This window comes from Marmota marmota, unplaced genomic scaffold (genome assembly GCF_001458135.2).
Source record: "Marmota marmota marmota unplaced genomic scaffold, marMar, whole genome shotgun sequence".
NCBI lineage: Eukaryota > Metazoa > Chordata > Mammalia > Rodentia > Sciuridae > Marmota > Marmota marmota.
In genome coordinates, this window is record NW_025999895.1 from 6,056,483 (window position 1) to 6,070,086 (window position 13,604).

A 13,604-nucleotide genomic window follows, 5' to 3' on the forward strand; every position below is an offset into this window, starting at 1 on the left:
AAAGTGGAAAGAAGATATTGCAGGTTGGATGCCCCAGAAACTGATCTGAGACGGAGATGAGCATGCAGGAGTGCTCTCCGGGGAACGGGAGGAAGCAGGGTTGGGCAGAGGGAAAAGCTGGGTTGGGATGTAGCCTCAACAGAAGCCTCCCCTGATCCCTGAAGAACTCTGAATCTGGGGTGACCCTTTAAAAATATTACAAGTGGCAATGGAAAAGGAGCCTTCACATCCCCCTACTGCATGTATCAACCAGTCATCAAGTGGATGCAGGGTAACTCTGGGAAGTATATGTGCCCCTGACCAAAGGAGTCCTTTTCAACTGGGGCACATACACAGAGAGGATTGGCAGCTCAGAGTGGTCAGCTAGCAGCCCTTCCAGCAGCTGGGGAATAGGTCCCGAAGCTGTGATGCAGAATGCATCACTGTGTCCACTGTATATGCAAGTTCTATAATGCAGCAATTCTATTCCTATATATGTGCAACAGAAACATGCTCTTATGTTAGCATGTAGAAGAAATGTATAAGAATGTTCCTAGCAGCATTATGCATATTAGTGCACACTGGAAATAACCATATCGGCAATTGATGAGTAAAATGTGGTATATTCATGGAATGAAATGGAATATTATATGGTACAACTCACATGTTGGGCAAAGATGCCAGGAAAAAATACCTACCTGCATTCATTTCCTGTTGCTCTGTAAGAAGCTGCCTCAACAATGGTCGCCTGAAACACATATTTTCTTATGTTTTCATAGAATTGAAGGCTGACATGGATCCCACTGGCTCAGGTCAAAGTGTGGGCAGAGCTGTGTCTCTTTAAGCTCCAAGGGGGAATCTGTTTCTTTGCCTTTTCTAGCTTCTAGAAGTCACCAACCTTCTTTGACCATTGCCCTTCCACCATCTTTAAAGACAGCAACAAACAGGTGGAATCCTTTTCATGTTGCATTGCTTGGATCTCTTTTGCCACCCTCTTATAAAGACCTTCGTAATGATATTGAAAGACTTTTGTAATGATATAGGTCCTGAAAAACTCAAGGACCTATCTCAAAGTCCTTAATTTAATCACATCTGCAAAGTTCCTTTGCAAGGTAACACATTCAGAGATTCTGGGGATGAGGATGTAGACCTCTTTGGGGATCATGGTTCTGCCTATCGCAATTGTGTTGGCTGCTTTTCATCCCTATGACAAACTACTTGAGCTGGGTGTGGTGGCACATGCCTTTAATCCCAGCAACTCAGGCTCCGGAGGCTGAGGCAAGAGGATTGCAAGTCCAAAGCCAGTGTCGGCAACTTAGTGAGTGAGGCCCTAAGAAACTCAGTAAGACCCCGTCTCAAAATAAAATTGTCTCAAAGTAAAATATACAAAGGGCTGGGGATGTGGCTCGGTAGTTAAGCACTCCTGGGTTCAATCTCCATACCCCCCCAAATTGAGAAAAACAACTTAAAGGAGAAAAGCTTTTTTTCTGGTGGGGGGCTCAGGGGTTCCGTCAGTAGTCTTCACTATTTTGGGGGCCTTTGGCAAGGCAGAGCATCATGAGAGAAAAGGGAGAAAAGCAGAGAAGAAAGGTTTTGGGACAAACTATGGTCCCCAAGGGCATGCGCCTAATACCCACTACCCACTCCCTTCAACTAAGTCCACTTCCTACATTTTCCACTACCTTCCAATCGTCTATTCAATTATGAATCCATTAATGGATTCATTCACTGGTAAGGTAAGGCCCTCATGATCCAGTCACTTCCCGAGAGCCCCACCTCTGAACATAGCTGCACTGGGGACTAAGCCTTCAACACTGAGCCTCTGGGGGGACATTCCAGGCCCAAACCATAACAACAATCCTATTTGATACAATTTATATAAAGCACAAAACTCATTAGGAGAGTGTTTGTCCCCGGGAAGACATGGAAAATTCCAAGGAGTTGGGAGTGCTTTTTACATTATTTTTTAATTTGAAAATTTTTTTTATCACAATAAAATATACATGGCATAAAATGTACCATCTTAACTTGGTAAGCGTGCAGCTCAGTGGTATTAAATACATTCATAATGTCGTACAGCATCGCTGCCATCCATCTCCTGGATTCTTTTCAGCTTGTAAAACTGAAACTGCTCCATTAAACACTAACTCCCTATTTGGGAGTGTTTTGTTTCGTGACCTGGAGATGGTTGCACAAGTGTGCTCACTTGGTGAAAATTCATCCACCTGTACTCTTAAGATGTGTGCACTTTTCTGAATATATCCTATACAACCAAATAGTTTGCTCAAGAAGAAAAAAAAAATTCTATAAGTGAGACACAGGCAGTACCTGACCTCGTGTAACCTCCATTCTCGTGGGGAGACAGATGGTCCATAAGTGTCCGTAAGTGATTACAACCTGTGACGTGTCCCACGAAGGAAATTAATGGGACTCTGGGGGAGAGAATTTGGGGGTGGTGTTGTAGTCGGCTTTTGCATCAGTGTGATCAAAATACCTGACAAGAACAACTTGGAGGAGGAAAAGTTTACTTGGGGCTCATGGTTTCAGAGGTCCCAGTCCACAGACTGCCATTATTCTGGACCGACCCAAGATGAGGAGGCACCTCATGGGGAAGAACCCAGTAGAGTAAAGCCACTCAGCTTGAGGTTGGCAGGAGGCGGAGGGTGAGTGGAAGGGAGAAGGGGCCACAGGGAAGATGAACACTTCCAGGGCAAGCCCCTAGTGACCCACCTCCTCCAGTCATGCCCCACCTGCCATCCTGTCTGTCCAGGTTAAAGCTCTCACAATCCAATCATTTCACCTCTGAACATTTTTGTCTCAACAGGAGCTTTTGGGGGGACACCTGATATCCAAACCACAACAGATGGCTTCTAACCAGTATTCCAGAGAGGCCTCTCTTAGAAGGTGACATCTAAGTTGATACACAAAGGATGGGATGGCACCAGCCATGCCAAGCTCTGGGGGGAGAATGTCCTGGGCACAGGCAACCACAGATCAAAGGCCTTGGGGCAGGAAAAAGCTTAACATCCAATAGGAAAGGAGGAAAGGCCAGTGTGGCTGGACTGGAGTGGGTAGAGCAGGGATGAGCTAGGAGTTAGGGTCATGGGGAGGAGTCGGGATGGATTATTTATTTATTTATTTATGTGGTGTGGAGGACAGAACCCAGGGCCTCACATATGATAGGCAAGCGCTCTACCACTGAACCTCAACCCCAGCCCAAGGATTTTTTTTCCTAAGTGATTTTCATTTGTAAAGTATCATTCTGGTAGTTTTGGAGTCTGGAATTTCTAGGAAGCAAGAAAATAAGCTTGGAAGCTCTTGTAATAGTCTAGAAGGGAGAAAATGGTGAGATGGGCAAGGCTGTGTCAGTAGATGTGGAGAGACGTGAGAAATATTTGGGGTAGCACTGATAAGATGTGCAGACAGATTGAATTACAAATTAAATTGCAATTCAATCAAAGCATCAGAGCGACATCTTAGATTTCTATCTCCAGTCACTGGGCGATGGTGATGCCATTTATCAAGATGGGGACAAAATGAGTCTAAGGGACAAGCAGATTGAGGGACTGAGTTCCAGAAGGATCTGGTCAGGACCTTAAGCTCACTAAGTATTCACAGATTCAGCTTCTGCCCTGCCCCCAGTTGTCCAGCTGTCTGTCATTTTCTTCACTCTGAAGCTCTGTGGGAAGGTACTCACGGGAGCCAGGACTACCTTAGGGAGCTTCAGAAGTCCCCAGAGGCAAGCAAGGGCAGACCAGCAAAGGGCTGAGGCCAGGCCTGGGAGAGCTGCCTCAGTTTACCCGGCCTGGGCACTAAGGATGCTAGCAAGGTCTCCCTCTTGCTGAAGCAGTTAAAGGCAGTCTCCTAGCCCAAAGATTCACCTCCAACCCCTGGAGCTAAGGATGCTTTCAGGGACCACTTAGGTAACCCCGCTCTTGAAAAACATCCAGCTCCTGGGCCATCTCTCAGCCTTTAGCTTTGCCTACACAGGTCAAGCCCTCAGCATAATTAACCCAAACATACCCCTTCTGTAGCCACCCTCCTCCTGCCCCAGCCACAGGCAGGGATGGACAGGGCACACATCAGTCAACAGGGACTGAGGATGTGCTGGAATCTGTTTTTCCAGAGCTCAAACTGCTGGTGCAAATTTGGATTCTCAGTGTTGGGTCCCATGAGGTTGGGCCAGGGGTGGATGTAGGGCTGAAGCTGGATGACCAACTGACCCAGGTGGTGGAGCCTCCCAGTCCCCCTCTGCAAGGCACAAGAGTGAAAGTCTGAGTGACCCTGGAGTTGTGGACTGGCTGGGGTTGGGGGTGCCTGCTATGTGCCAGGCCTGTGCTGGCCCTTTGATCTGGCTCAGCAGAATGCCTGGCCCTTGGTGGGGTGGGGCCACTCCCTGTGCTTGGGGCGCACAGAACATTCTAAACTATTCCATGAGAAGGGACAGCAGACCTGCCTTCCAAGAAGGAAATTCCTTAGCCTCCGGGAGCTATCAGCCAACAAGCCCTGGGATCCATTTCAGGCTTTTCTCTGTCAGTCAAAGCTGAGTAGAGGGCAGTGCCCAGGGGTGGGACATGATGGACCACCTGACCTTGGTAATCCTGGATGGATTCATGACCTCCCAAGGTTTGGACAGTATGATTCTCACGGGTCTGCTTGACATTCCCTACCGGGAAGCCAAGGTTTCTTCCCGGCGCCCACCAGAGCCATTCAGAGACCTGGAGATGCAAGCCCAGATCCTGGCTTTGGAGCTGGGTGCAGACTCCGAACCCAAACCCGAACCTGGAGCTCACAGCTGCTGCCGAGACGGAGACGGAAACGCCCTGCCCGCGAGCGCCACTTTGGCGCGGGTTGGGCTGGAACACTGATGCGATAGCGGCGGCACGGACGCCTCTGCCCACCTCCTGGCCTCGATCCTCCACCTCCGCGCCCAGCCAGGCTCAGCCGCCGGAAATGACGCCGAGCGCGCGGGCAGCGCTGACGTTGGCGGGTCCCTGCCGCTCCCGGTCACCCCAGCCGCTCTGGGGGAGGGGACGGCCGTCCAGCCTGGGCATGTGAGCCCTCAGGGTGTCAGCGGACCCCACGCGCTGTGCATCTTGGGTTGTGGTCAAAGGATCAAGTGATACCAGCAATCCTTCCTCGGGTCCCCACGTTCCTGCGGTCAGCACTTCCCTGCCTATCCCCAAACCTTGTGTCCAGTGAATGTCCCTCGCTGAGTGCACAGTGCACTGAATGATTTTGCTGGCCCCATCTGTCCCTTTCACCAGTCTGAGGTCAGTGCCTGGCGGGGTAAGGCGCTCAATATAGCCGAGTGAGTGAGGTCATCTGGTGTCCCTTCCCTCTCCCTGCCACACCATCTGAGTTGGTCCCAGACAACTGTCTGCTCTGAAAGAGAAAGTATTGCAGATTCTCACAGCCCTTGTGGGCAGGAAGTGCCTCCATATGTTTACCTCAAATCCTTGCTGCTTAACCCCTCTAGGCCTATCTAGGATACTTTTGCCCAAAGCATCCATCCTTCCTCCTTTATACCTCCTCAGGACTTGTTGGAGGATTGCAAGAGTAAAGCAAGCCAAAGGCATAGGAGAGTACCCAGGGCCCAGGCAGCAAACAGCACTATTCAGTGTTTGCTGTTAGGATGGAGATACACACACACACACACACACACACACACACACACTTGTGTGCGGTGTGTATGTGTATGTTTACTTTCCTGGCTGGGGGGCAGGTGAAGTCCCAGGCCTGGGGCATCCAGAGGAGAGATTTGTGGGGAGGCCCCAGGACCCATTTGCCCACTGTGACTGCTTGGGCTCCCACTGCATCTTGCACAGTAGCATCTCTTCTCTTAGCCCCACTGCCTGTGGCAGGTCTCCCTCCCAGGGAGCAAGGACTGCTTGAGCACAGAGACTCTGGCTGGCACACAGCAGGTGCCCAATGAATGAACAAACATGATCTCAAACCAGTTGCAGAACCAAATTCCTTGGCCTCCTTCTTCACCCCTATCCCCCTATGATCACATTCCACAGTTCCCCTTTTCCCTTTGTCCCAGGCCAGATCAACCTGCCCCACCTGAATAGCTCGTGCGAAATCTGAAAGATGAATTCTGGAAACAGTTGGCCCAAATATGTCACTCCTACCACTGAGGCAAATGGTTACCAAAGTAGCGCCACCCAAGCCAGAAACCCAGGAGTTTCCTCCATTCTTCTATCCAATAAATACTTGCAGTGTGCTGACATGGCCCTAAGAGTTGGGGATACAGAGAACAAGCAGGCTCAGTCCTTGTTTATGCAAAGCTTGAATTTCAGTAGGAGAGACAGACATAAAACAAATAAGGAAAAAAAAATTGAAATGGTGGTAAATATTTTAGGAAACACACTGGGGGCTGATTAGCTAGGATTAGAAAATCTCTCAGGGAAGGAGACTTTTAAGACAAGGCCCTGAAGGATAAGAGGGAGACAGCTCTATGAAGAGTGGGAGGAGGGATGTCCCAGGCCAAAGGAACAATGTGTACAAAGCCCAGGAAGGAAGAGCAGAGAGAGCTGCGCTTAAACTGGAGAAACTGAGTGGAACCCAGGGGCTGATGGGGGCAGGAACAGGGCAGCTCAAACCCTGCCCGGCCTGAGGGGGGCCCTGCCAAGACTGTTTCATGAAAGGGTAAAGAGGTTTTTCAGTGGGGCTGAGGAAGGTGTTGTGAGCTGCATTTTGAAAGTCCGAGGGTTGTTGTACTGGAGACAGATGTGAGGGGCCCACTGTAGAGAGAGGCAACTGGGCCCTGGCAAAGGTGGGGGCAGTGGAGATGGAGGCAGAAAGATACGATATATGTTTGGGGGACAACATTATCAGGACTTACCAGTGGACTGATGTAGGGGTGAGGAGAGAAGAGACATTAAAGGCGACTTGTGCACCTGGGAGATGCCATTTTTTTTCTGGGAGGAGAAGACTTGGAGCCAAGGGTCAGAATCAAGGAGGGTGAGGTTAAGGGGAAGGAGTATGGAGAACAGAATCACCTACAATGTGGAGTTTTAAATGTGATGCTAAATTCTTTGATCTTCCTTCCGAAGAGAGGGGGCTTCCCTTAAATCCGTGGGCTTGAGACAATTCTGACCAATAGAGTATGGCAGAAGGGACTTGGGGTGTTGCTCCCCAGGCTAGGTACACAGCTTCCCTCTTGTTCTCTGGGAGCAGCCTCTTTTCATATGCATTTTTTTTTTTTTTTTTTGCACCAGGGATTGAACCCAGGGGCACTTATCCACTGAGCCACACCCTCAGCCCTTGTTTATATTTTATTTAGAGACAGGGTCTCATTGACTTGCTCAGAGCCTCACTAAGTTGCTGAGGCTGCCTTTGAACCTCCTGCCTCACCCTCCTGAGCCACTGGGATTACAGGCGTGCACCTCTGTGCCCCGCTATATATATCCTTGAGATGCTCCCTCTTAGAAGTCTTGGTGCTTTGTCTTCGGACTCAGTTGAGCCCAGCCTTTGGGCTTTTGCAGTGTAGGCATCAGAAACAAGAGTGAAGAGCCTTCAGATGACTCCAGCTCCCTAAGCCCCGCCCCAGTCACCCTAGTCTTCCCAGCTGAGACTCCAGACACATGGAACAGTCACCAGCCATCTCAGCAGGCTCCCTGTCTGAATTACTAACACATAGAATGCAAAAACATAAGAAAATGGTTATTGTTTTATACCAAGTTTGGAGGGGAGGTTGCTTATACCTCAGTTGTACCTAGAACACAAATCAGAGGAACCACTAATTTCCAGGGTTCCTTTTGCTTTTTCTTTTCTATCCACATGTTACTGCTTTGGTTCAGCTCTTATCAACTCTCACTTCCAGCTGTGTTCTCTGTCTTCCATCACTTTGTCCCTCCTGCCCCAGCTAGGATGATTCACTAAGACCCAATGAGGACATATTTCTCTACTTCAAAGGCTTTTTATTGCTCATAGAATAAAATTCAAGCTTCTTATCAGGTTGTGTGTAGGCTCAAACTTTCACTAGTCAAAAGCTCTACATTTGGGCCAGGTATTCCTGCTCCCTGGGAGAGCCAGGCTCGCTACACTTCTGGGCCTTCCTTCCACTCGCTCTAAGAACTGGGTGCTGGCCCTTGCCCATTTGCCCTTGGAAATCTCTTCCCATTTCCTGCACTTGTCTCCATGCCCCACAGGCTGAGCTTTTATGGGGTGCAACAGTGGGCTCCCTTGCCCTCTTGCTTTCTGTGGGTTCACCTGATGGGCAGGAAATTGGAGGCAGGAGAGGGGTGGGGGTGGGGTATCTAATGTACATCTCCCTCCCTTCCAGGCCCTGAGACACCACCGCTCCTGTGGCAGGCTCACTCCCTCTCTCTTTGAATTCTGGATATCACTCGTTCCCTTGGACCCTCCAGCATGTGAATGGTTGAGGCAGATCACCCCTTCTAGCCTCAGAGTGTGTCCCAGGACATAACCTTTTGAATAACTCTTTGATTACTCTGTCCAAATGTTCCATCCATGTCCAGCTGGGACCCTGACTGATAAATTCCATCATCCTCCATGCCTCAGCCCCGCCTCCCCAATCTGTCTAGTCTTTTTTTTTTTAACCTGCTTCCACCAGGGCCCTGGACAGATGTCCAATCTTAACCGCAAAACTCTAGTTTTTACTGTTGCCTGGTACATCTTGGCAGTAGGAGCTTACCTTTGTAGCTTAGACCCCGGTACCTTGAATGGTACTCGGCACTTTGCAGGTGCTGAGTAAAAATGCTTGTTGAATGATGGTTGGACTCAGAAAAAGGGCTCCAGGGAGGGCCACAGGAGCCACAGGCCAGAAAGCTTTCCTTTGAAGCTGGGTGTAATGGGAGGGTGCGATGTGGTTTCAGTACGGAGAAATCATAGCAAGAACCTTCTTGGGGGCTGGGGTTGTGGCTCAGTGGTAGCGCGCTTGCCTACCATGTGTGAGGCACTGGGTTCAATCTCAGCACTGCATATAAATAAATAAAATAAGGGTCCATTGACAACTTGAAAAAAAAGAACTTCTAGGGAATCCTCAAATTCATAAGGGATAGGTAATTTCTTTAAACGTTCAAAAGCTCTGTTTTATTTCCTCCTAATATTTTCATGCATAAAACTAGACTTTTTTTCTATTTACTATACATTCTTGGTTCTTTTTCTTTCATTTAAAAAATCAACTTTCTCAGGGCTGGGATTGTGGCTCAGTGGTAGAGCAATTGCCTAGCACGGGTGGGACCGGGGTTCCATCCTCAGCACCACATAAAAATAAAAAAATGCATTGTGTTGTGTCCATCTCCACCAAAAAATAAATATTTTAAAAAATCAACTTTCTCGAGGTCCAGTTTATGTACAGTAAAATTTACCTTTTTGGGGGCATTTAGTTACAGGAACGTTGACAACTCTGTACAGGCATGGGACCACCACAGCACGGAGTTTCCTCATTCCCTGTCTCAGTTCCCGCATTCCACTCCCAGCCTATGGCACCTACAGTTCTCTTTTCTGTGGCCCTTGTTTCTCCTTTTCCAGAATGTCATATAAATGATAATGTTGTACATTTTACTTTATGCCTAGCTTCATTCACTTAGCATAAAGCTTTTGAGATCCAGGCACACTGTTGCTGTGTCGGTGGTTCCTTTTCATTGCTGAGTACTAGTCTCATTATGAATGAACTAATTGGTTTATTCACCAGTTGATGGGAAATTGGTAGTTTCCAGTTTGTGGTAATTATGAATGTAATTGCAGCAGCATCTGCCTATAGTTTTTAAAAAATATTTTTTAGTGTTGATGGACCTTTATTTTATTCATTTATTTATATGTGGTGCTGAGAATTGAACCCAGTGCCTCACTTGCGTGAGGCACAAGCACTCTACCACTGAGCCACAACCCCAGCCCCTGCCTATAGGTTTTTAATTAGATCTATGTCTTCATTTTTCCTGGGTAAATACCTAAGTGGCATTATTGATTTTTTTTTTTAAGTACTGGGGATTGAACCCAGGGATGTTTTACCTCTGTGCTACATTCCCTGTCCTTTTTTATATTTTCTTTTGAGACAGGATCTTTGCTAACTTGCCAAGGGCTTCACTAAGTTGCTGAGGCTGGCCTCCAATTTGTGATCTTCCTTCCTCAGTCTCCTGCTTCACTGGGATTACAGGCGTGCAGCATCACACCCAACTCGTGAGTTGCATAATAAATATATATTTAACTTTTTAAGAAACCACCAGACTATTTTCCAAAGAAGTATTTCCATTTTGCATTCCCACCAACAATGTATGAGAGAGTTCCAGTTGCTCCTCATCCTTGTCAGCATTTGATATTGTCAGTGTCCTTTTAAATCATTCCATTCAGTAATGTAGCATTATCTTATGGTTTCTATTTGCATATTCCTAACAACTGTGATTCAGAGTTTTTAATGTCACTCTGACCTGAACTGGGGTTGAGCAATTTGTAGAATGGATTATATATTTTTTAAGGCCCAATAAAAGAACTATTCATTCATTTTCTTGGAGTGATTAGAAAAGCCATTGGATCTGCCAAGAATTTTGTTTCAAACAAGGACAGCACACTGTGGAGGAAAGATAGAGTTACCCTGTGATTGTTCCCTGTCTAGCCTGCTTTTCTGGTGAACCCGCAACACCCCTGCCCCCTCCTCCCCACCTCTCCACCTGCTCCACCCTGCATTCACACCCCAGATGCTGACTTGATGGTACATTCCTTTTTACTGTGGGATTCCAGTTTAAGATAAATGTTACCTCCTTTTGAAGCATCCAGGACCTTCAGAGGCTTCTAGGCACAGCATTTAAGACAATGTTGTGGGAAAAGTGCAGCCTCTTTTGGAGCTGGGCTCTATTTGCTTTTTTGGATTTATTCCTTATTAGCTCTGTGGCTTTGGGAAAACGACTGAACTGCTTTTAGCCTAGTTTTCCCAAGTGTAAAAGGGGGATGACAGTACCTACCTCAGGAGGTAGATATTTGTTGTTGTTAATAATTTGCCTCTATCGGATGCTTAGGTTGTCCTTGAGTAATTCTGCCCTCATTTGTTCCCAGCTATTCGCTCTTCAGGGCAGGCTCTGTGCCTCAGGCTGCGTGTGCTCCCGTCCCTGACACGGTGTTGGTAAACACCAGCCGCCCAACACACTTGTTGAATTGAATGGGCCTCAAAGTATTCCAGGGAAGTCAGGTGGCCTGTGAGGGGTCCAGACCCACAGTGACCTCTGGCTCTCATGAAGCCGCGAAGTGTCTTTCCTGGGGCGGTGACACCTTCCAACAGAACCGAGGGCTAAGTCTGCAGCTTGTGCTCGGAGTAACTGCGGGTTTGTCTGGACACGTGGGTTTGACAGGTCAGAGAAAAGGGGACGAAGAGAAATAGTGATCAGGAAAAAAAGGAAAAAGAATGAGAAAGACGGATTGAAAAGGAGGAAACTGTGGAGAGGGCCGACGGGAATGCGCCCCCAGAGATGGAGCTTAGATAGAGAGTGAGGGTCAGGTTGGGGCGGAGGCGGGGGACGAGACTTGGGAGGTTTTCGGGTCCTGGGGACTGAGTGGCGGTGAGGGAGACGGAGCGGGGACAACGCTCGGACGCAGGGGGAAAGGCGCGGAGGTACCACCGGTCCGAGCTGGGCGGGTTCTGGCAGAGCCGGGAGCTGTGTGTAGATCCAGCGGCAGGTGCGAGGGGCGGAGCCAAGGGAGGGCGGGGCTGCGGGGCNTCAGCCTCGCATCGTCAGCCTATCCCCCCACTCCCACCCACCCATCCGCCGCTCTGCTTCCCTCCCTGCCCTTCGGTGCCCACGGGTCCCGGACGCACAACCCCGGCTGACTCAATGCAAACAAAGCCGGGCCCGCGCCCGCCCGGGTCGCGAAAACAGCTGGTGCGCGGCAGCAGCGGCCTCGCTGGGCCCCGGTCGATGCCTGCGGCCAGGGAAGGCCCAGGTCTTCCTAGGAACACGCAAAGAGTGGTGGGCAGCGCGGCAGCCTGGCAAGGGGACCCGTCCTCAAGCATACAGAGCCCCAGTTTCACGGCAGTGGACCACTCCGGGGAGTCCTTCTTCAGGCTCTGTGGAGTGGATGGATGTTGCCGGAATCCTATGTTCTCTGTTTTGGGGATGGAGACGGGATTGTCCTTGGTCTGCTGTCAAGGGAGCTGAGGGTACCTTTCAGCCTAGTCAATACTTACACACTCTCCACTGAGTCCACAAGTGGCACAGGGGACCACCTCCTTGTCCCCAAAGCAAACCACCTGGCTTCAGCAAGGCTGCTGCCCTGCCCACCACTTCTCTCCTTGCCCCTTGAATCAGGCCATTGTAGCCAACGAGATGCCTAATCCTGACTCCCTAGGTCCCTCGCTTGCAAAGGCTCTGGATTTATTGCCATTGGGGGGGCACCCCCACCCTGCTATTCTCAGGGCTCTCTCTTGCTCTTGGCAATTAGAGTGGGGTAGAGAAAGCCATCTACTCACAGCGAGTCAGTCACAGCCCCAGAGTCTGAACTTCTGCTCCCACACTCTCATCCCTGCGCTGGGAAGGTCAGGTGCTCAGCAAATGCCCAGGACCCATGGCGAGTCTCTAGCCCCAGCTGAGAGGCTCTTGATAAAAACCAGACCTGCTTCTCTCCATCCCCCTGGCTCCTGCCTGGTTCTGAAGCTTTGGGATGGGGCATTAGGTCTGTGACATGTAAGCCTTCCTCTCAGTGTGGGGCTGGGGGGTGGTTCCTGTGTTTACCCTCCTGGTGAGGAGTCACCTTGCTGCATGAATGTGGCTCAGCAGCTGGGTCCTTTGCCAGGCCAGCAGGGCGAGCTCACCAGGTCCCAAAGGATCTGCAGTGGTCTGGATTCCTACCTGTTGAGGTCCCCTCCTCCAAATACAGCCTTCCTCTATCTGTCCCTGGCTATAGCCTTGTGAGATTGTGCTGTTCTGTTTCCCAGCTGAGGACAGTGAGGTTTGGACTAGGACCTGGAGTAGACTGGAGACCAGCTGGGGCCTCCTTTGGGACAGCACTGGGGTTCTGCAGGTGGGAGAGGGTCTGGCTGTCTGGAGGAAGAGACCTCAGTGACCAAAGTCTTGGACCCTGCAGAGTGATCTTTTTGGGGCAGCCTGGGTGTGAGAACAAGCTCCCAAATAGTCAGCCTGGACTTTACTTACTCAGTGTTCCTGAGAGATTCAGTTGTCCACAGGATGATCTCTGATTTCAGACTCTCAGACGCTGTGCTTTGGGTAGCAGACAAGTGGACCCAGCACCCTTTACTGTGGCCCAGGCCTGAGCTTGCTGCTGCTTGGCCTTCTCTGCCTTCCTGCTCTGCATCCTGTTTTCTTCCTGCTCCATCAGCCAGCCCTGGGCCAGGCCTGACCTTAGACCTGAGGGCCAGCAGCTTTGGCTTTGTTTCTTGATCCTTTCCTAGAGTAGGTAGGTCCCTGGAGGGCGGCATCTCTCGACTTGAGACTCCCTCCAAGATCCTGCATGTTTGGGGATTCTCTGCTGCAGGCCAGAGGAGACCTAGTGGGGTGGGATGTGCATGTTCACACATGTGCACACAATGTACATATGAATGTTATGGTGACACGGGCTTTCAGGACAGGTCATACTTAGCAGGCTGGAGCACTATTTTCTATTAGTTTCTGCCCCCAACAAGAGACTGTCAAAAGCTATAGCTGGTCCTC